General features: G+C 45.3%; 1 long non-coding RNA gene across 1 annotated transcript in view; it reads left to right on the top strand.

Moving 5' to 3' along the window:
• The window catches only part of LOC142811509 (uncharacterized), a 324,450-nt gene that overhangs the window by 167,754 nt on the left and 133,502 nt on the right, over positions 1-23,194 (top strand). The gene's annotated exons all lie outside the window — the stretch shown is intronic.

Below are 23,194 nucleotides of genomic sequence, written 5' to 3'. Positions count from 1 at the left end.
ATATATATATATATATATATATATATATATATATATATATATATATATATATATATATATTACGGATGTGATGGGTTTATTTACACTGAAAAAAATGTCAGCGCTCTATCGGCACTGCCGAATCACCATTGCTCGAGAGCGTCCGATCTCTTCTTCTTCCTCGCTATTTCAGTCCGCGTTACATTTCCCTCCGGGCCAGACGAAGCTCACCGAGCGAGTAGAAGCGATCGGTTGTTGTAGGGCTTCAATCGGCCAATGTGCACAATTTGCGTCTTACGCGAACGCCGGTTCTGAGCTGTCACTTTTGCAACAGCGTAAGTGATGTCACTTAGGCACTGAGTAATGACGAATGGTCCTGAGTACTTAGAAAGAAACTTCTGGCAAAGTTCCTTCTTTCGAACGGGCTTCCACAGCCAGACCAAATCACCTGTAGCGAAAGTCACGGGCGGGTGTTTTACGTCGTCGCGCGAGCGTGGGCGGAAACAGTTCGGAGCCGAGCAAGTCGGCGAGCTTCTTCGGCGCGACACAAAGTCTGCGTGACACTGGCGTTTTCGTTCGTCGAAAAAGAAAGTATAGTGTGAAGAAAACTTTGGGGATGACGAGCATAGAGAAGAAAAAAAGGCGTATAACCCGTGACTTCGTGTTTCGCGGTATTAAAGGCGTATGTAACAAAAGGTAATAGGGCATCCCAGTTCTTGTGATCCGCTGTGACGTACATTGAAAGCATGTTGATGATGGTACGATTGGTGCGCTCAGTGAGGCCGTTGGTCTGAGGGTGGTATGGCGTGGAATGGCGATACTGACACCCACAAAGCCGTAGCAACTCTGCGACAACGTCAGCGGTAAACTGTCGGCCGCGATCACTTATCACCACACGAAAGGCCCCGTGACGAAGTATGATCGAGTGTAGAATAAACCATGACACATCAGATGATGTGGCTGAAGCAACCGCCATCGTTGCAGTATACCGCGTCAGGTAATCTACGCACACAATAATCCAGCGGCGGCCGGTGGTAGACTTGGGGAAAGGGCCCAGTAAATCTATACCGACTTTTTCGAATGGTGATGTCGGCGGCTTAACCGGCTGCAGTGGGCCGGCCAATGATGTGGTAGGTTGTTTGTGGCGTTGGCAGACATCACAACTTGCGACGTAGTGCTTGATGGTCTTCCAGAGTCGAGGCCAGTAAAAACGTTGTCGGATACGGTGAAGCGTTCGGGCAAATCCAAGGTGCCCAGACGTGATGTCATCGTGCATGGCTTGGAATACCGCAAGACGCAGGCATTCTGGCACGACGAGGAGTAGTGTGGAGCCATGGCTGGAGTAATTCTTGTGATATAGTAGGGCGTCGTGAATCACGAATGGCGTGGTGCGTTTAGAGCTACGAGCCACATCAATCATTGGTTTCAGCGAAGGGTCACGCTGTTGCTCGTGACGGAAGAAGTCTAAATTTGGGAAGTTGGGTGAGATTGCGGCCAGGTAGTTGTCGAAATCATCATCATCAGCATCCACAGTCGGTGATGGAAGACGAGATAAGCAGTCGGCATCTGCGTGACATCGACCGCTCTTGTAGGTCACAGAATAATTATATTCTTGAAGCCAAGGCCCAGCGAGCCAACCGACCAGCTGGGTCACGTAGTCCGACAAGCCAACAAAGCGAATGATGATCTGTGACGATCTTGAACTGCCGGCCGTACAACTAAGGTCTGAACTTTTGGACGGCGAAAACAACTGCAAGACATTCCAGTTCGGTGACCGTATCATTCCTCTCCGCCTTAGTCAAAGTACGACTTGCATACGCCACGACGTGCTGCCGGCTGTCGTGATATTGAACTAGCACGGCACCAACACCGATACCACTAGCATCTGTATGCAGTTCCGTGAGTGCCTCCGGGTCGAAATGGCGCAAGAGGGGCCCAGAAGTAAGCAAATACTTCAGCTGCTCGAAAGCAGCTTCACACTCAATGGTCCATCGGAATGGGGTGTTTTTGCGGAGCAACTCTGTCAGGGGATGAGCAAGCTGGGCGAAGTCTTTGATAAACCGACGAAAATAAGAACACAGGCCCAAGAAGCTACGGAGATCCTTCAAAGACGTCGGTTGCTTGAAGTCTCGGACAGCACTGATTTTGTGCGGGTCTGGCCGTATACCGTCCCTGTCGACTAGATATCCCAGCACAAGGACTTGACGCTCACCAAAATGACACTTCTTTGCGTTTAAAACAAGACTAGCTTGTTTGACGCAATCTAGAACAACGCTAAGCCGATGGTTGTGCTCGTGGAATGTCTTGCCAAAAATAATTACATCATCGAGATAACACATACACATCTCGCATTTAAGGCCGTGAAGGATGGAGTCCATGAATCGCTCGAAGGTAGCTGGGGCATTCCATAAGCCAAACGGCATAACGTTGAATTCAAATAACCCATCAGGCGTGACAAAAGCAGTCTTCTCTTTGTCAGACGGATGCATTGGTATTTGCCAGTATCCAGACCTTAGGTCGACGAACGAAAAATATGCGGCCGAATGCAGACAATCAACAGCATCGTCGATGCGTGGTAGCGGATACACGTCTTTCTTTGTGACGGCGTTGAGACGGCGGTAGTCTACACAGAATCGCCAAGAGTTGTCTTTATTTTTTACCAATATAACAGGAGCTGCCCAGGGACTGCTTGACTCTTGAATAACGCCTTTCTGCAGCATGTCGTTGACCTGATCGGCGATCACTTGCCTCTCTGACGGGGATACGCGATAGGGTTTCTGGCGTATCGGTGTAGCATCTCCCGTGTTGATGCAGTGGTGCATACGGGATTCGGGCAACATGGAACAACGAGTGTTTTGAGTGAAATCAAAGACTCCCGCGTAGCGTGTAAGTACCTCCTCAAGGACATTCTGCTCGGAAGAAGGCAACGACTTATTGATCATACGTTTAATCTCGGCTGAGTAGTTGGGCGCAGTCTGACTGATGGCTGGAAACTCTGAGACCATTCTGACGTCAATTGTGGTCTGCTCCTCGAACGTTCCCAGTTTGAATCTGGCTGGTAGAACAACAGGCTCTGAGGCTGCGTTAAGCGCCCACAAGCAAGCATGTCCGTCGATGGCTGTAAGGACAGACCGTGGCAAAAGCACATTCTTCTTGATGGCGTTTGCGTGATCAGGCTCCACAAGTCCAGTGCAGGGTCCTGAGCGGACATGAAAAGAGCATACGGGTACAAACACTGCTGTCCGACCAGGGATCGTCACATCTTCAGACAACGAAAGAGCATCGATAGGCAGAGTCGGATAACCGTTAGCTATTGCAGCGGGCAACGTACTTTGTAGAAGAATCTCTCTAGTTCCACAGTCAAGCGTAGCGCCGCATTTATGAAGGAGATCTATCCCTAAAATGACGTCATGAGTTGCGCGAGCCAGTACAGTGAATTCAACTCGGAAATTTTGTCCACCAATCGTGAGTACAACTGAACAAATACCAACAGGGCATAACGCTTCGCCTCCAACTCCACGAAAAGTTTCTTTACGATTCCACGCGAACATAACTTTGTGACCCAAGAAACGATGTTTGAAACGAAGGCTCATAACCGAAACAGCAGCACCAGTGTCTACAAGAGCAAGGGTATCTACACCGTCTATACACACACGCACTTTGTTCATCAACATCACAGCAGAAGGAGGAATTGGCGAAACTGACCGTCCCGCGACCGCACCTCCATCGGTCGCACCAGTTAGTTTCCCAGCCGATGCGGAGAAGGTGACCGACGACGCGGAGACGGCGACCGGCGGGACCGTGTCGGAGGCGGCGTCAGGCTTCGCTCGGAGGCGGGGGACTCGCTGCGAAATTCGTTAGGCCATTGCTGTCGGGGACGGTGGTCGGCCGGGTGAGAGGTCCAGGTTTCATTTGAGGCGGGTGCGTCGAAAAACGTGGCGGCACAGGCGTTTCGTACATACGAGCTGGATACGTCGAAAAACGTGGCGGTGCAGGTGGCCGTCTGGGACAGAAGCGCGAAATATGCCCTGGGAGACCACATGTGTAGCAAACGGGGACTTGTCGGCTTACATTAGCAGGAGCAGAGGTGGCAAAAGTACGCGGAGACGGGTCGTGCTCCGCAGGAACATTTTGTGATGACGCATAGTAATCTTCTGGTAGAGGCTTGGTTGACGACGGTCGGAGGTCCGCAGTGGCACGTCGAGATGATGACATCCGGTGGTGGCCACGACCCGTCGGAGAAAACGGAAGCCGTGGGGTAAACTCTGCAGTTTCTCTGCGTGGTCGGTTTTCGACGTGGCGCTCTCGCATCCAGTAGGGAGGTGGTTCGGGGCACGCGGCGAACGAGCATTGGTGGTGAACGTCACACGCTTGAAGTCGTACGAGCTCTTCTCGAACTACCCGACGTACGAGGAAGGGAATGTCTTCGCAGGTGGCGACGTCCATACTTGCGATAGTGGGAACATTGTCCAAGCGCCCGAACTTAGGTAGAATTCTCCGGGTCTTCAACGCCTCGAATGCGTGACACTGCTGCCTGAAAATCGAAGGAGTGTTGAAGTTTTCTTTTGTTATCAAAAATTGTACACGTCCTCGGCGATGCCTTTTAACAAATGACCGACTTTGTCTTCGTCAGACATATTTGCGTTGACAATCCCGCAAAGCTTCAATACTTCTTCAATGTAGGTTGTGCACGTCTCGCCGGGCAACTGCGCCCTACGTGACAGCGTTTGCTCAGCTTTCTTTTTCATGGAACTCGTGTCCCCAAAGCAGGCCTTCAGTTCCTTAACAAATACATCCCAAGTGGGGAGGACATGTTCATGGTTCTCAAACCAAAGCAAGGCTGTCCCGGCAAGGGAGAATGCTACGTTCACGAGCTTCGCCGGTGCGCCCCATTCGTAGTAGCGGCTCACTCTGTCGAAGTGTTTTAGCCAAGCGTCCACGTCTTCGTCAGTTTTACCTGAGAAAATGCATGGCTCGGGTGCCCAGTAGTCTGGTTGTCGAGGTCGACGGCCACCTTGTGCCGTGTCAGTGGCACTAGTGGATGCAGCAGCGTAGTGCGTCAATGGGATTGGTGTGTCGTCGTTCATGCTGATGTTGTCCGGGGGTAGGCCAGCTAAGCGTCTGCTTCTTCGAAGAACTTTTGCTGCGGGGTCCAGGATGGCAAGTCACCCGGCACCGCTCCACCAAAGCTGTTACGGATGTGATGGGTTTATTTACACTGAAAAAAATGTCAGCGCTCTACCGTCACTGACGAATCACCATTGCTCGAGAGCGTCCAATCTCTTCTTCTTCCTCGCTCTTTCAGTCGGCGTTACAATATATATATATATATATATATATATATATATATATATATATATATATATATATATATATATAGCCACAACATGTATGTTATGTTGTTGTTCATGGTGTCGTTATATACTAAGGAGTGGGTGGGCGAATTGTCAATGCAGGGCCCTCCTCCCCCACCTGTGATGGGATTATAACGGAATGTAAACGGCTCTTTCAATGCACCATCAGTGCTCCTCTACCGCCATTAGCGACAAGAGCCTGCATGGCCCCAACCTTGCACATTCATAAAAAAAAAGGATAAATCCGACTGTGTAAAGGTATGCGACAGACTTGGCGCCCACCTCAAACGGAGCGCCTCCCCATGCCCCCTCCTTGCCTATGACCGCAAGGACATTGTATTCGAAGCACACATTCTTTCCAAACAGATGCGAATATATGACCTTTCATACATGCACAATTCGCCGAGACTATCTCGACTCACTCGATGGATTCCGTGCCGACCGGTTGTCCCTCGCGATCTCCGACGATAACGCAGCTCTGGCCAACTGAGTTGGTCCTACGCCACCTCCAGCCGCCGGTCCCCTACGGCTACGACAGCGTAGCTCTGGCTGACTGGATTAGCCCTACGCCATTTCCTGTCGCCGACAATTGGCTTTAGCCAGTGGTGCCCCGTCCTCGGACTCCTGCAACCGCGTCCTTTTCCTGTCTTCTCTTTACTTCCGTCGCTCCCTGTCCCTGCGCCTCGCTCTCTCCTTCCTTTCTCTCTATTTCTCTACCTTTTAATCCTATCCTTTTATTCTCTTCTCTATCCCCATCCCTCGTGAGCTACTGTTGAGGTGTCCTCTCCCTGATAGACAGTTACGGGGCTCTCTTTTCTCTTCTTTTCATTTAAGATAACTTCCCCGTGAGTATCTCAACTTGTATTAAATTTGGGAAATGATTTTTTCGGCTTGGCGCGGTACAATTGAAAAAAAAAACGACTCCGGAACAAAGTTCTGTGTAGTCCTGTATCACTCTCAGCAGATTGTGGAGCTGCCGTGGCTGTCGAGCGAGATACGTTGCTCGGCTGGCGACTCAAGATCGCGTGCTCAATCCCGGCTTGCGTGGCATGGGATTGAGCCCGCGATTAAGCCTACAACACGGGGCTCTATTGAGCCCCGTTTTGTGGGCTTAGGCGTTGTGGGTAGCCCGAGAACCCCCAAGGGAAGAGGCGGAGACAAACCGACCGTCATGTTTATCACGCTGACGCTCGGCCGCAACTATATCCGCTGCCAGCGGCTGCCGCGTGCCATGAGCGCGCCCGCGATCCTCGTCGTCTTGGCGAGCGCCCCCACGAAGTTCTGCGTGATTTCATCGCGTGGTAAAGAACTCTTGGGCTTTCGAAATTATCCGGAGTTCTCCACTCCTCGGTGCCTACCATACTGGTTGGTTGGTTCGTGGTTCCCCCAAAAAACGAGCCCGGCTCTCAACCCGGCTTTTCACTTGCTTTTCCCGCATTACCTCAATTATAAAGCTCTTAGAGAACCTCGTTGCCCGGACGAAACCGCAGGCACATACTATATAGCACGCCTGAACACTGGGACTACGCACGCACACACACACACACACACACACACACACACACACACACACACACACACACACACACACACACACACACACACACACACACACACACACACACTCCTTCACTCACTCACACACACACGCACGCACTCCTTCACTCACTCACAGACACACACACGCGCTAGCGCACGCACACACAACTATATATATATACCAAAAACAAAAGTGGTGCTGTGTCCGGCAAAGATTATTCGTATAGGAGAGAAGACACACGTACGAAGTTATTTTATTGACATTTCGGCCGTGGGTCCGGCCTTCATCAGAATACTGTTTATGGCACGAGTGCTGTTTATATACATGTGCATATCAGTAAGATACAAATATGAAAACTGGCATGAAAGGCGATATATATATATATATATATATATATATATATATATATATATATATATATATATATATATATATATATATATATATATATATATATATATATATATGCGAGTCACACAATATGAAGGGCACCTAATCTACGAGTAAAAAGATATTGCTTCCATGCGCGAGCACATTGTTTACAAATAAAGGATAAAACGCATAAAAGATAAAGCACATAACATGAAGAGTAGTCCGACCGGTAAAAGCAAGAGAATAAAGAAAAAAACTATAAAATACTAATAATAATGACAAAGACGTTACAAAACTGCTACGTAATTAACGGATACAGACAATGTAGTGCGACTTGCTGAGCAAGGTTGAAAAAAGATGGACAGGGTGATACAGGTTACGCAGATAGGCAACTAAGTTTTCCTACGTTTTCATTCAGACCACATGCGACGGTGTTGAACTTATAGATGAGGAATGATTCACGGGCTTCTCTATCATAATTTGTGCGGAAACCAGATTCTAGTAATGTGACCTGTAGGTTTTCAAAAGAGTGGCCAGGGAGCTGCACGTGTCTTGAAATGGGCAAGTGGGGCAAGGTGTTAGCATGAGATTTATGGTTGTTAAAACGCAGTCTAAAAGGCCCTTCTGTTTGACCAATGTATTGTATTTCACATAGCGCACATTCTATCATGTATATCACGTTCTTAGAATCGCAGTCAAGATTGCCTTTGATTTTTAGGGAAAAGTTGGAACCAGTACTGGTTACCTGTTGGCATGTGCGCATGTAAGGGCATACTTTGCATCGCGGTTTTTGGCAAGGATGGCACCCGATCGTGTCAGGACTGTCTGCTTTCGACGATGATGACGATGAGAGTATGTCTCGAACAGTTTTAGCTTTGCGATACACTGCTTTAGGTGGTTCGGTGAAAATGTTTCTTAAGCGTTCACTTTGCATTAGAATATTGTGGTGCTTTCTCAGCACATTCGAAACACGCGGAACTGACGCAGAATGGGTAAGGACTAAGTTTGTCTGCGGTGAGGGAGTCGAGTTTTTAGCAGCGCACAACAGTGTTCTACGATTATGCATGTCGGCACGTTTTATTGCGTCGTCAATTAATTGCGGCGGATATTTTTGTTTGACTAAAGCATCCTTTAGTGTTCTGCAATTTTTTTGAAACTCTGATTGCTCTGAGCAGATTCTTTTAAAGCATAAGGCCTGACTGTAAGGGATGCTAGTTTTGCAATGTTTCACGTGGCTACTGTCAAAGTGCAAATACTGTTGCCGGTCTGTAGGCTTCCTGTATAGAGCAGTGGATAGCTTATCATTTACAATCAAAATGCTTACATCAAGAAAACTAAGCGTTGATGTGGAATAGGTATGAGAAAATGATATTGATGGATGGGCATCATTAAAGTCAGATATGAAGGAAAGCAACTCCTGTTCACCATGCGGCCAAATAAGGAAAATGTCATCAATGTAACGTTTATAATAAAAAGGTTTCAGCGCGCGGGTTTGCAAAAATTCACTTTCAAGCTGGCCCATGAATATATTGGCGTAGTTGGGTCCAATACGCGTACCCATTGACGTGCCGCTAACTTGGACATAGTGTTGCGCTTCAAATTGAAAGTTATTTAGCTCTAAAATGAGCCTAAGCAATACTGCTAATGTGTTGCTGTCGATAAATCTACCCGGTGATGCTGCTTCATAGGACCTGGCGATTGCCGCTATTCCGTCAACATGTGGAATGTTGGTGTATAAAGACGCTACGTCTAGCGTGACCGAAAAGGAACCTTGAGGAACAATCAGATCAATTATACCAGAAACAAAGTCGGTAGTGTCTCTTACGTAAGACGGAAGCGATGCTGGGATACTACTGATCAGAGAATCGACATAGCTGGACAATTTTTCTGTGACAGTACCTATACCTGAAATAATGGGACGGCCGGGGTTGTTTATCTTGTGTATTTTAGGCAAAAGGTAAAAACGACCAGGAACAGGACTTAGGGGATAAGAGAATGAATCGCATTGTCAGGCACCTTTTTGTTTTCCCGAAGCTCTAGCAAAGTGCTCTGAACAAGAGATTTAAATTGTTCATATATATATATATATATATATATATATATATATATATATATATATATATATATATATATATATATATATATATATATATATATATATATATATATATATATATATATATATATATATATATATATATATATATATATATATATATATATATATATACACACTGCCTTCTATATATAACTAGAAGCGTTGTTCCACATAGATAGTCTGGTGAGAAAAAAGAGCAACGGCTTGAATGATATAAAGGTGCATAGAGAGTGTGATGTTATTGTTTGTATACTTGCGTTGGAGCACTCTCATAATGATCTTGTTAGCGTGTCCCATCAGGATTTCCTGCCTCGCTTCCGTGGTGCCGGAGTCTCCCTGTATGTGGGCTCATATATACAAGCTGCTCACGGCTGCTCGGCAGCTGTGTCCACAATTGTATAGCCGCACGTAAAGAGAGCTGCATACCGATGGGATTGTACTTTGTTATACTTCCAATAAGTTGAAACATCACGAATAAGCAGCAAGTACACATCTGCGCCGAATAGAACCATATTTGATGTCTCATTTATACGCTTTCGTCGTCGTCGAGTTGTCAGGCATTATTGTTGTCTTTGGTGTCGTACAATTAATGAAGAAAGAGTGCGAGAGGCAAATACAGGGGCACCGAACCGAGCGACACCTACTTTGATACTGCCACGCATGCTGCGAGGGAGTAAGCTTTGTATCTAAAGAAAGAAAGAAAGAAAGAAAGAAAGAAAGAAAGAAAGAAAGAAAGAAAGAAAGAAAGAAAGAAATAAACTGTGGAAGATTGCACTAAATTTCGCAAGGCTTGAAATAGCAATAATGCACGATGATTCTGCAGACCGATCTCGTTGCGTCCTCGTTCTATTTAAGTTTAGCTGTAGGTGGTGAAGGTTGTTCTGAGGATGCTTCTATAGGTTATTGCTATGCTGTAGCTTTGGTACCATGTTCTTCCTTCGTTGTTCCTCGGCGCATAGTGGCTCAAGTTACAGACAGTTACAGACACAGACATTTTCAGACACGACACAAATGTCGGAACTCCAGAAACAGAAACACGCCGAAATCACACCTCTCAGAGATCTACGAGCATGACATCGTTGACGCAATCCATACATCGCTTCGCAGTCTTCTCGCAGTCGCCCTTGCTTTTCCCCCAACCTATTCGGCTCGCCGCTGTCGCTTCGCAGCCAAATGTTGTGGGGTTAACTGTTGCCTCCTTCATAAGTATAGTAGACCAGCGGTAAGTATTTAATCCATTTTTGTGGCACGTTTGCTGGGCTAACACTTTTAATGATTCAGTGGTTGATTAAGGAAGTGACCCAATTTCTGTGGCACGTACCAGTTTGTGATTATGATAGTCATCGGACAAGGAACGATTTGCTAGACAGCTTCGTTGTTTAGAACTGAGGGTGTGACCTCATTCAGAGGCGGGTGTCACATTCATACAGCAACATTCATGAAGATCTGTTGATGCCATTGAAAGCAGTAGCGGAGTTGCCCATGTTAGGCATGATATACTCGTATTTGTGGTGTCCAAAGTACTGCTACAATTAATTATCTTGAGAACTTTCGATTTCAGGTATTTTTGTGCGCCGAAAATGCCGGTAGTCATGACGCTCATGACAGACGCATGCATACTTCTCAAACTAGTACCATCGAAAAGAAAAAAAAAGAAAATTTGCCATGACAATGTACAGAATTTTTTATATACACTAAATGAAAACTTTACAATTCGAGTCTTTACCTAATAAAATGCTTGTAAGAAACGCACATGTTAATTCTGTTACATATCAATGCACAGGACAGCCCTTGCCTTTTGCATGGTGATGAATTCTTAGCTGGCAGATACTATGGATGTGTAATAAAAGCGTGTATTGGCCGATCGTGGTTGGACACGCTTGCTCACAAAGGTTGTGTTTGACTTAGGCATGAACGATGTGCAAATAACGGGAGTGCTAATCCACAGTGGCGGTGTCAATTTATGCCGTCGTCAATTCTGACACTTTAAAATGCAAGAGAAAAAAAATTGCAGATCCCACGTACAGCGGGAATCGACGATATGCGAAGCACGAGTGAAAAAGGTTGATATGTCTATTCAAAATCAGCACAACGTTACGAGGTGAAGGCAAATCATGCCGTACATGACTTCCGTGTCATGATTATCATGTTTGGATGTGTCGTTTACCTTCGTCATCTATTAACGTCACGTGATACCGAATTTAGTATACATGGAGCTAGCGAAACTGCTGCCAGCACGCTATGAGCGTGGTATTTATTTATTTATTTCAGAAGTACTGCCAGCCTCGCACATGAGGCCTTAGGCAGGGGTGGGTGATACAAAAAAGAAAACAAATATGAAGATACAACAGGAAAGGAAACACGTCACGCAGAGTTACACCATCAAGAACTGCTGCATCAAAGTAAAACGCCAGTACTTACACATCTGTAGTGGTTTACGCGTACACGTGAAGAAAAAAAGAAAAGAAGAAAACATAAAAAACTATGACAACAAATGTCTGTTCATACACAACTAAAAAACAAACATCATATAACGGTTCAAAAATCGGCAACATTTCAAAAATACAACGCATTGATATGAAAAAAGTGATAGAAAGTGGAACATAAATGGAAGCCTGTTCAGGATGCGTGGTGGAATAATAGAGGGCGAAGCGCAAAGAAAGATCAAAGTCAAGTGGGTTGCTTGCCCATGTTTTCCCATGAACGACTGAACGGTTTCGCAGTTCACCAGATCGGCAGAAAGAGCATTTCAATTAGTGACAGTGCGCGGAAAAAATGAGTTTTAAAAGGGCTTGGTTTGACAGGAATATTCCTTCAGTTTTTTCGGATGCTCGGAACGAGTTGATCGGCGGTGAACCGTTTTTATGCACGCGTGCTTGTCTATGCGTAGCTTGTCGTGGTAAAGTAGAAACATGTACTTCAGTCGATTGTGTTGCCGTCTTGCCTGCAATGTATCCAGGTCAGCTTTTTTAACAGTAATAATAAATGTTGTCATGTTCTTACATTACACGCGTGTCATGATTATCATGTTTGCACCAGTCATATATATATATTCCGTCATCCGTTGACGTCATCTAACACCAAATTGGATATATGTGGTGCCTATAGCGAAACTGCCGCGAGCGCATCATGAAAGGCCCAATATACTGCAATGTAGCTTTGACGTGTGCGCACACTGGGCACAGCGACGCTACGTTAGTGAAACGTGAGCACTCTACAGTCTGGCGCCATGGGCGCTACCGGCGCGACCAGCGTCCGTTGGCGCGGCCCGACGGCAGCCGTCGCAAAATGCGACATGCTGAATTTCGCGGCAATGCTTTACCAAGACAACACTGCGTCTCCCTCTTTTTGTGACGGAGGGACACCGGGCGAGCTGAAACACGCATGCGTCAAAGCAACGCAGCGCGGCGCGCGCCTGCGAGTATACGGCAGGACCGGTGCCTGGCGTGACAACGCCGGCGTGACGCGACGAAATGAACGCCAGCGAGCACGCGCACCACGTCACATCGAAATGTATTGGCGCCTTGACTGTGGCATGTAGTCATGTTGTCACATGACACACATCTCACGATCATCATGTCTGCTTCAGTCACATACCTTCGTCATCCATTACGTCACGTAATACGATATTTGGCATATGTGAAGCTAGCGAAACGGCCGCTAGCGCATCATCAGTGTGGCATGTAGTCATATTGGTACATGACACGCATGTCTTGATTATTATGTTTGGATGTGTCATTTACTTATCTCGTTCGCGTCACGTAATACCGAGTTTGGTACATGTGAAGCTATCGAAACGGCCGCGAGCGCACCATGAGCGTAGCATATAGTCATGTTGTTACATGACATGCATCTCATGTTTATGATGTTCGCACCAGAATCATACTTTCTTCATTCATTCATGTCCCGTAGTACCAAATTTGGTATAAATGAATTAGCGAAACGGCCGCCAGCGCATCATGAGTGTGGCATGTAGTCATGTTGTTACATGACACGCATCTCATGATTATCAAGTTGGCACCAGTCACACACCTTCGTCATCCATTCACGTACCGTAATACCAAATTCGGTATATGTGACGCTAGCGAAACGGTCGCGAACACATCATGAGCGTGGCATGTAGTCGTGTTGTTACATGACACGCATATCATGATTTCCATGCTAGGGTCAATCGGTTGTGTCCGCCATGCAATCATGTCATACCACACCAGTTTAGCAACATGCCATGTGAACGAAACCTCCGCAAGAGCTGCAGGACCATGAAATGTAAATCATGACATTCATGACATACATGTAATGGTTTTCATGTTATGACTAGTCAGATATGTTCTTAATAAAGTCAACTTATGCCATGCCAAGTTTGGTATCGATACCATTATCGAAACGGCAGGGAGAGCTAAAAGTCGTAGGCGGCAAGATAGATAGATAGATAGATAGATAAGATAGATAGATACATAGATACATAGATAAGATAGATAGATAGATAGATAAGATAGATAAGATACATAGATAAGATAGATAGGTAGATAGATAGATAGATAGATAGATAGATAGATAGATAGATAGATAGATAGATAGATAGATAGATAGATAGATAGATAGATAGATAGATAGATAGATACGCGCAAAGTCGCCGAAGTTCACTAAGAAAAAAATGCCTTTCACTTTAAAAAGTTGGACATTTTGTAATTTCCACAGTGTGTTCGGCGAACGCCTGTGCCGATTGAGACGGGTCCGCTCAGAATGGAACGCGATGAACGTGTCTCCGCTTTGCTTGTGCGTGTGCGAGAGCTGCAAAGAGACGTTTGACGGAGGAGCGCTGGCACGTTGCCGCGCGTGAGGTCGCCAGCCGCGCGCGCCGCTGTGCCATCACGTGATTGCTGAGAGAGTTTAAGGGAGAGAGAGCCTTAATACCCTCACGGCTGAATCGTTTCGTGCAGATTATTAGCCAGTGAGGCTGAAAAATGCATCCCCGGTGTTATCTATCGAAGCACCTTCTGTTGTAGCTTTGGAGTTTTTCGATCACTATGTCTTCAATTAATTTGCGCTTCACCATTCGCATTCGCTGACCTTAGCATAAAGGATGTTGAGCACGCCTAAATACATTTTAGGGGTGTTGCTTCAAGCTGCGGTTGGTCTGATCCCAAGTTATATGTGCTGACAAAAACCTAAAGAAAAGCTAGCGCAAGTGCGGAGACCCTTAAGTATGGTATCCTCTAGTAGCCAGCAGACGAATAGATCGCACTGGCGTAAATAATGTGCAACCGAAAGCGGTGATACACAGGACGGGTCACAAGGAAAGTTCGGGACGGCTTCATGCTCTCCCATAGTAGAGTACCAAGCACTCTAAGTCGTTAACAACTTTTTCTCAACAGACAGTGTCTAATTTTTGTCAACTGAACGTCATGAAATGTCAGGCCCACGGGACGGGTTTTTGCTCACCCATAGTAGGGTACCAAGTACTCTAAGTCGTTAACAACTTTTAGATGCCGAGCATCTAATACTCGAGGCTTGTAGTGCGGCGCCGTCCGCAAGCTTCCTCCTCCTTCTTCCACCATCTGTGCATCCCTTCCTCCTCTACACACCGCGCGCGCTTCACTCCTCCACCATCTGTGCACCCTTCCTCCTCTACACACCGCGTGCGCTTCTTCTCTTCACGAACATTCGCTAGCTGTATAATGTAGCGCGCATGCGCCGTCACGCTTCGAGAACATCGGCAGCTGACGCGCGCGCATGCGCCGTCGCGCTTCGAGAACATCGGCAGCTGACGCGCGCGCATGCGCCGTTGCGCTTCTCCCCCTTCTCGAACATTCGACAGCTGACGCGCGCATGCACCGTCACCCACCATCTGTGCCGCGCGCGCTTCTCTCCTTCGAGAACATTCTACAATTCTCTTGATTCTCCAGTGGACGCGCATTCGAGAACATTCAACAGCTGACAGTGCATGCGCCGTCGCGCTGTATATATACTCAAGGTCGGCGCTCGCTCGCTCAGTTGCCGCTCGTCGGTTGGTTTGTACGGCGCGTCGACGTCCAAGGTCACGGTGAAATGAATTCCAACGAATCCACAAACACAATGATCGACGTCCCTTCGACCAGCGCCGCCCTTTCGCATACGTGTGTATGTGTTCACTCATTTAACACCCCCTCCTACAACCACGTTAACCAATTTAGCCATCGACCCAAGTAAGTCGCAATTTAACACCCCATTTCACAACTACGTTAACCAATTTAGCCATCGACCCAAGTAAGTCGCACTTTAACACCCCGTTAACCAATTATATGCTCCGCATCCTCCTCAGTGTTCCCCCGAGGGAAGCTGCGGGCAATTTTTTTTTCTAAACACATTGTACTGCGAGCTAAGCGATCGCTCCGGCTCACTTATTGGAGTTGGCGTCATATTTGGAATTATATTTCCGCCTTCGTGCACGAGGCTCGCGCATGGCAACGAAAACACCCGTTTTCGAAGGCGATTTTACTCTGCTATACAAATCTCCTGCATACAGATGCAGCTCTAAGCAAGCGCGAAGATTTGCTAACGCTAATTATTTTAATTTCAATATTAAATTTAACTTGCCCGCGGCGCGCCTACAGACATCGACACTCTCTTTACGTAGGGATACGGTCAGAGTGTACTAGAAGTGTTGAGTGGAGTGACCGCGCCTCGCCGCCTGATCCCTCCCGCGTTGCCCGCAGCAGCGGCGCTGTAGTCGAATAGTACTGAAAGGTCCGCGCGCAGCGTGCAGGAACTGCTATGCGCTTCGGCTCCTCCGTCGCGCTTTCTTGATGGAGATTTCTTCGTACCTGCCCATCATTCATGCCTAGCACATGATGCCATAGCCCTTGAAGTATGACACGCCAATCTACCGAATTTGAGCTCCATTAAAGACTTTGTGAGAGATCGAAAAAAATAATCCACAAAGGGCGTGTCTTATACGAATTTCTCCTCTCTTAACTCTTTGTTCGTTGGTAGGCGTCTACATAAATATCATAAATATCCAGAATAACTGAGCCGGTTTATTGAAAGTTAGCTGTGCTCAGAAAGCTGTGATATATATATATATATATAAGGGAAAAAAGTGTATACCAAAGGGCTCGTTTTTCCGTGTTTTAACACAATAATAATGAGATCTAACAGACAGTAATGCTAAGGAATGTACAGGGGAAGTTATTAGAACAAATGGAATGTAAATAAGAAGGAATAAAAGAGGGTGAAATATATATATATATATATATATATATATATATATATATATATATATATATATATATATATATATATATATATATATATATATATATAATGTGTGTGTGTGTGTGTTTACTGTGTGCATATACAAGGAAGGTAAATTTCTCAAAACAAGATGCACCACTGCCTGCCTACACTTTTCACACGTAATGATAGAACTACGCTTATAATACAAAAGATCGTCATAAATTTGCTCGCTTGCAATGACGGCATGCCAATAGAATATTTGGAAAGCAGCACAATTTAAGCTGTCGATACAAAATGAGAACTGGTTGCAATGAATTTACGCAGATTAAGAGACGGGTTATATATACAATTGGCACGTTTTAATATGATTGTGTGTTGTTTTAATAAGTTTAATATGTAATAAGCCTTTCGGAAAGCAATAATTATTATCTTCCGCTTCCCCTTCTAGTACACTGTAATACGGTAATAAATATGGTGACTTCACGCGTTGGTCTGACTTGTAGGGATGACGTCAGGTACCAAACTTCCCAAAACGGCCGCATGTGCGTCACGAAGCCACTGAGCACGGGGGCTGTGGAAATGTCCCGATATCTTGCGCGAGCACCTCACATGAAGCTCAGACCGTGTTTTGGGCACAGTAGGAACCTAATGGGGGGTGTGGACGTACCGTGGCGCCATCTGCCGGAATGCTCCTTTGACATATAAAACGACATCTGGTGGTATGCCGGCTGTGCGGAGTGTCTGACAACTCCTGTGATTCATGCTGTTCTGCCGCGGCTGTTCTCGCTGCGCGAGTGTCGGTTGCGTTTGTATTAGCTGCGAAACAATCTGGATCGTTCACCTTGATTGATTTGTGGGGTTTAACGTCCCAAAACCACCATATGATTATGAGAGACGCCGTAGTGGAGGGCTCCGGAAATTTCGACCACCTGGGGTTCTTTAACCTGCGCCGTGGATCGTTCACCAACAAAGATGTTTATCGAGCCAACGTACGGTCATTGCCGCACCGTGCATTTACAAAGGATTGCGTGCGCATGGCTCCATGGACGCATAACGTGAAGAGGCTCTCCGGTAAAAGGCGAGTTGCTATGCAAATCGTCTAATAATCTCTAAATTGAATCATTCTCACATTGAGCGAACATTTATGCTTACTGATGGCGTGTGCCTGTCTCTTGCTTTTCCGTGGAAAGTGCGCAGACGAGAGGTAACACTTTGATCACTGTAAACTGCCAAGCACTATTCACTCAACACCTCGCTTTAGTTTTCAGAGCGGTATCGGTATCAAGTGGCCGAAAGGGAACGGATGCTTTTGCAATGGTTAAGCTCGCTTGCCCTTTCATGAGGGTATCTATAGCTTTTTTGCCGCATTAACATTACTCTTCACAACAACCGTGGTTTGTGAGGCCTGCAACTTTCACCAGAGTGATAACTGGGTGATTATTTATAAGGCGTATACACTTGAATAAGTAAAACTTTACCCGCGTGTGTTTTGTCTCCCTAATCGTCGCTTTCGTTACACGCGCTTCTTTGCACGTGGTGTATTGATTGATGTGATGCATGAACGTTGCAATAGTACCTGCTCGCATCGTTTGCTCTATTAATTACAATCATCGTATATTGCTTTCAGTGACTCTGCTGGTCTCGGACATCAGCCAACTTGTTTACCAGCAGCTCAGTACAACATGGCTGCTAACAGAACAGACGTCAAAATATGCAACGCAAAAGGCCAGCATCAGAACAAAATCATTCTCCTCGCCCTGAGCTCCAGGCAGCTGGAAAAAGCCTGTCGGCCAGGCGTGAATAAACGTCGCAGATTCCTATGTGTACATTCCCGGAAAGTCCCATGTCGTACTCACTGCAGATATCAACCCCAACGCAGTACGCAAAATATTTTGGCGAAAGTTCTTGCTGCAGACGCGATAATCAATGCTGGGTTGTTTCCCCATTCTCGGCTTTATCGAACATGCAAAAGAACCCCAGGTGGTCGAAATTTCCGGAGCCCTCCACTACGGCGTCTCTCATAATCATATAGTGGTTTTGGGACGTTAAACCCCACATATCAATCAATCAATCGAACATGCAGCACGATGTTTTTTCATTTTAACGTATGCAAGAAAACTCGCAACACGACGAGAAGTAGATAACTCATCATACGTTCATTTAACCATACAAGGGCCGAACGAATGGTCACTGGGATTCCACACTTCGGGAATCGTTTTTTTTTTTCTTGCCTGGGCAAATAAATGCAACGAACTCCTCTGCTACAGATCCGCGAAGTACACCGTTGCATACCGAACATTTTATTTCCCCTTCCAGACGCAAAATATTTGCGGATGCACGTTTACGCCACAAAAAAAAAGTGCCCACTGAGTGAGTTACAGACCAGAAGATGAATGCTGAGTTATTTCGCCATCTAATTTTATCAGTCAAGTGTATCACGGTCGTAACGTTTCCGAAGGGCTCATTCACAATAAGGTTCACTTGAATGTGTCCGGTACTGTGGCAATCACAAGCGTATAAGCAAACCTGGAAGGCATCGAAAGCACTGTTGCGTTTTCTCAAGGACACCGGTCTGTTTCGTAGTTTGTGATGTGAAACTGTTACGCGTCGGCCCAGTCAGGGACCTTTTTTCTCCTCCTCTATAAATTTCCTTCCCCCTCTCCCCTTGCCCAGTGCCGGGTAGCCTACCGGGGCTCAGCCCTGGTTAACCTCCCTGGTTTTCTCCTTATGTTCTCTCTCTGGAAGAACAAAAATGAACTGACTCGGGGCTGAAAGCAAGCGTTCTGCACTGACGACGGTATAGGTGAGTCACGTGATGTTGTTTACTACGTCACAGCGATTGTAGCGCTGACCTCTCCAGTAAACGCCCTCGTTCACCAAACTGTATACACTCTGAATCTGATTGATTGATTTGTGGGGTTTAACGTCCCAAAACCGCGATATGATTATGAGAGACGCCGTAGTGGAGGGCTCCGGAAATTTTTACCACCTGGGGTTCTTTGACGTGCACCCAAATCTGAGCACATGGGCCTACAACATTTCCGCCTCCATCGGAAATGTACACTCTGAATCTGCAGGCCACAGATAAGTGCTTGGTATAACCGCGAAACCAAAGAAAAATGTCTATATTTTCCTTGCTTTATGTCTAGCACTTTACCCATGAAGGACGGGATAAATAGTGCATAGCTTCAGAAAACGTACTCTAATTACCTTTTCTGCCTGGGGCATGCACTCGTGCTCATATGAGCCGGACATTTTCTAAGCCCTTGAGGTATTGGCTTTTCATTTATTTTTAAAACAAAAAGAAAGATGTCAGTGCTGCTTTCAGTGAAAATATATCTTTGCCGACGCTCCATTTTTGTTTGGTCAATAGGGTAAACCCTCACACACGAATACTTTATTGAAAAAGTTACCATATAACGTAAGACGGACACACCACGCAAGACGCATACCGCTGGTGGTGAAGATCTCCGTTAGCGAATTGCCTGGTGCCAATAAGTACTACTTGAGAATAATCGCATGCCTTTGCATCATTAAGCACCCGGTATATATATAAGCATCATCGTCATAAGTAACGAGTGCATGTGGTTCAGACTGTCGCATCATTTGCCCTTGTCACAATGATATATCGCATGGATGACACATTGATATTGCCCAACACTGAGACCAAACCTGATAGCACTCTCAATTGTCTGGACTTATCGTGCGGAAAATGCACCTGCTATATTACTATGGCTGTCTTGACTTTTTCAATAGTATTTGGTGCTCTTTTTAAGGTGAAGTCATTCTTCTTTCATGCCTTTATTTACCGGAGCATTAAAATCGGTAGCTAAACAGCTCAAAATAGCTTGACTTGAGCTGCGTGATTCGAATGGTTGATATGTGTAGTTATGCTGCAAAAGTGAATTTATTTATTTATTTATTTATTTATTTTTTATCTCCCAGAGTTTGCCAATTACCGATGGATGGGGCATGTTGTTGAACCGTGAAAACGAACACTTCGTGCAGAAACTCGCACGCAGGGCTATGCATCCGTCTCAGTCGACTCGAAGTCGAAAGGCATGCATCGTCTTACAACTATAGCCTCCACGGTGGTCTGGTCGGTATGGTGCTCCACTGCGGAACAGGAGATCGCGGGATCGAATACCAGTGGTGCGGTCGCGTTTATGATCAAGGTGAACATGTTTGAGGTCCATATACCTAAGTTTATACGAGTACATCAGTTGGTCGAAATCTCCGGTGCCCTCGACTTCTGCGTCCCTCGTATAATCATATCGCGGTTCTGGGACATTAAATCACAACAACAAGAATTATTATTATTATTATTATTATTATTATTATTATTATTATTATTATTATTACTTTCGTATGTCATTGTATTAAACCTCCCGTGCACCCTACGAAAACTTTCTGCAAGTGACATCCATGGCTTTATAATGCCCCTCACCCAGAAAGAATTCTGTAAGAATTGTGTGCGTCAGTTTTGTCCACTCAGTGATATCAAGTGTGATGACGTCACGTTAGAGGACGTCACAATTTTGGTGATTTGTTACTTCGTGATAACGTCATCACATGGTCATGTTTTTTGCATCACTCGTGTTGACGCCGCCGACGTGAAACGGTGGTCAATATTCGTATTCAATGATGTATTTTAAGGTTATCGCTTTAACGTGAGCAGGAATAAACTTCTCTCTAGGACATAATGCTACGCTAGTTAGTTTCGCATTTCAACAAAGCGAAATTAGCACGAATGATCTGGACAGGCAGACATGGGCAGGTGCTATATCAATGTCATTATTGTGAGCGCATGTTGTCCTTTTCCTTGTCGTCTTCGTGTCCGCCTTCATATTCGCCAATTTCACTCTGTTAAAAAAATAAGCAGGGATACTCGGACAACCTACAGATTTGTAAAAAAAAGGCGATCCAATGGGGAGGCCTATATACAGACAATGCAGGCGTACAAAATGAGCACACCAGTCCAAATCGTCAGTTGGCACCTTCTTACATCGCTGCCCACACAAGGTGTCTTAATGAGTTCGGATCTGTTTTGCCCACCTCGCCCGAAGAAAACTGTGGGACTTGGGGACTTTATTTTAAATAAAGTGAACTTATTCATTCATTCTTTACTTCAGGGAAATATATGGCAGTTATATGAATTATATGTAGTCACCTATAAGTAATTAGGTCATCATGTATAGCTTCCGTTTACCATATATGGATGTGCATTTGGCTATATATGGTGGTCGCTTTATATATGGATTCAAATGCAGCCATATATAGCATAGTTGGTAGATATAAAGAGTCAAATGCAGTCATATAAGGCAAAGCCACACCATATATAACATCAAGTAGATCCTTATATGGGGAATTTACCCCATATATATGATAAAAAAACGTATATAATTCATTTGCCTCTATTTCTGCTTCTGATTTTTTTCACATTAGCGCAGAAAGCGGGAACATGTGTAATGTAGCAATAAACAAGCACAGAACACATGTGAGCAGTTATATTTAAATAAACTCCAATAGCAACTCGTTGCTGTGCGTATATGCGAGAAGAAATTGTACGGTGATGACATATAGGCGTGATGCCAAAACCTCGTTAGCTTACATGCGCTGGCAACACCTTTGATCAAGAGGAAATCTTCTGCACTTGCGTGTTTTACTAAACAATTAAAAATACGGGATCCGCTAAAGTTGCACGAATGTTCGTCTGTTTACACTTCATGTATGTTTACTACCTCCAAGAAAAAAAAAATTGAAAACTGGGAAAAATAAATAAACGAAATGAATATATTGTGATCGAGAATGGTCATACCATGCATGCATGTTCCGCTGTGCTCTCGACATTTAAAATATAAATATTGTGCATGATGATACCATGAAAAAAATGCCCCTTCAAACATTCTGTTGTACAGTGTTCACAGATAAGCCATCCATATTGCGTCAAGCGCATGCAAAAAAAGATACTAGCAATCAACAGGCTACTCTCATTTCTCAATATTTGTTCTATTCTAACGTATCATACTTCAATTTGGTGGTGATAGGGGGATGTGGGTAGGCATATCTTCCTATATATATAGGCCTATGTAATTCTGACACACCTCGAATGATAGCATGGTGTAATGCAAGTGCGACTGATTGACCATATTAGCACAGCAGCTATAGCTTTTTCACAGTAACGTTTCTCGGTGGCAGATAATTCGTGGCATTTTGTACTAGAACTCGTATTTCTAGCAGAATACGTCATCATAGATATAGTGACGGCTGTATAGTACGTGTAATCAGAATTATTATTGGTTATTTATTTCTTCATTATTATAACTGCAATTTCTTATTATTACCATTATTAGGCTGAAGTCGTTGTTTCTCGCAAGCGCGACGTGGCCGCTCATTTTTCTTTATCGTGAAAGCTTTGCTTGAGAGCTCCGATTTGCGCCTGACTCAATTGTCTGAATTATGAAGTTGACAAATGGATTCCGAAAAAGGAAATGAAAAATGAAGCGGTTGCGAGAGAGCTACTTACTTCGCACCTGCGAAAAGAAGTTTCGAAAATGTTTTCGTTTTTTTTTTATTACGCGTGCCACACTGGACGCAGTCCCCACGCACAGCTGTTATCGTGCTGCGCGCAATCAC

This window comes from Rhipicephalus microplus, chromosome 1 (genome assembly GCF_043290135.1).
Source record: "Rhipicephalus microplus isolate Deutch F79 chromosome 1, USDA_Rmic, whole genome shotgun sequence".
In the NCBI taxonomy this organism is placed as follows: Eukaryota; Metazoa; Arthropoda; class Arachnida; order Ixodida; family Ixodidae; genus Rhipicephalus; species Rhipicephalus microplus.
The sequence above is the reverse complement of the archived record's forward strand: the minus strand, read 5'-3'. Positions and strand labels throughout refer to the sequence as shown.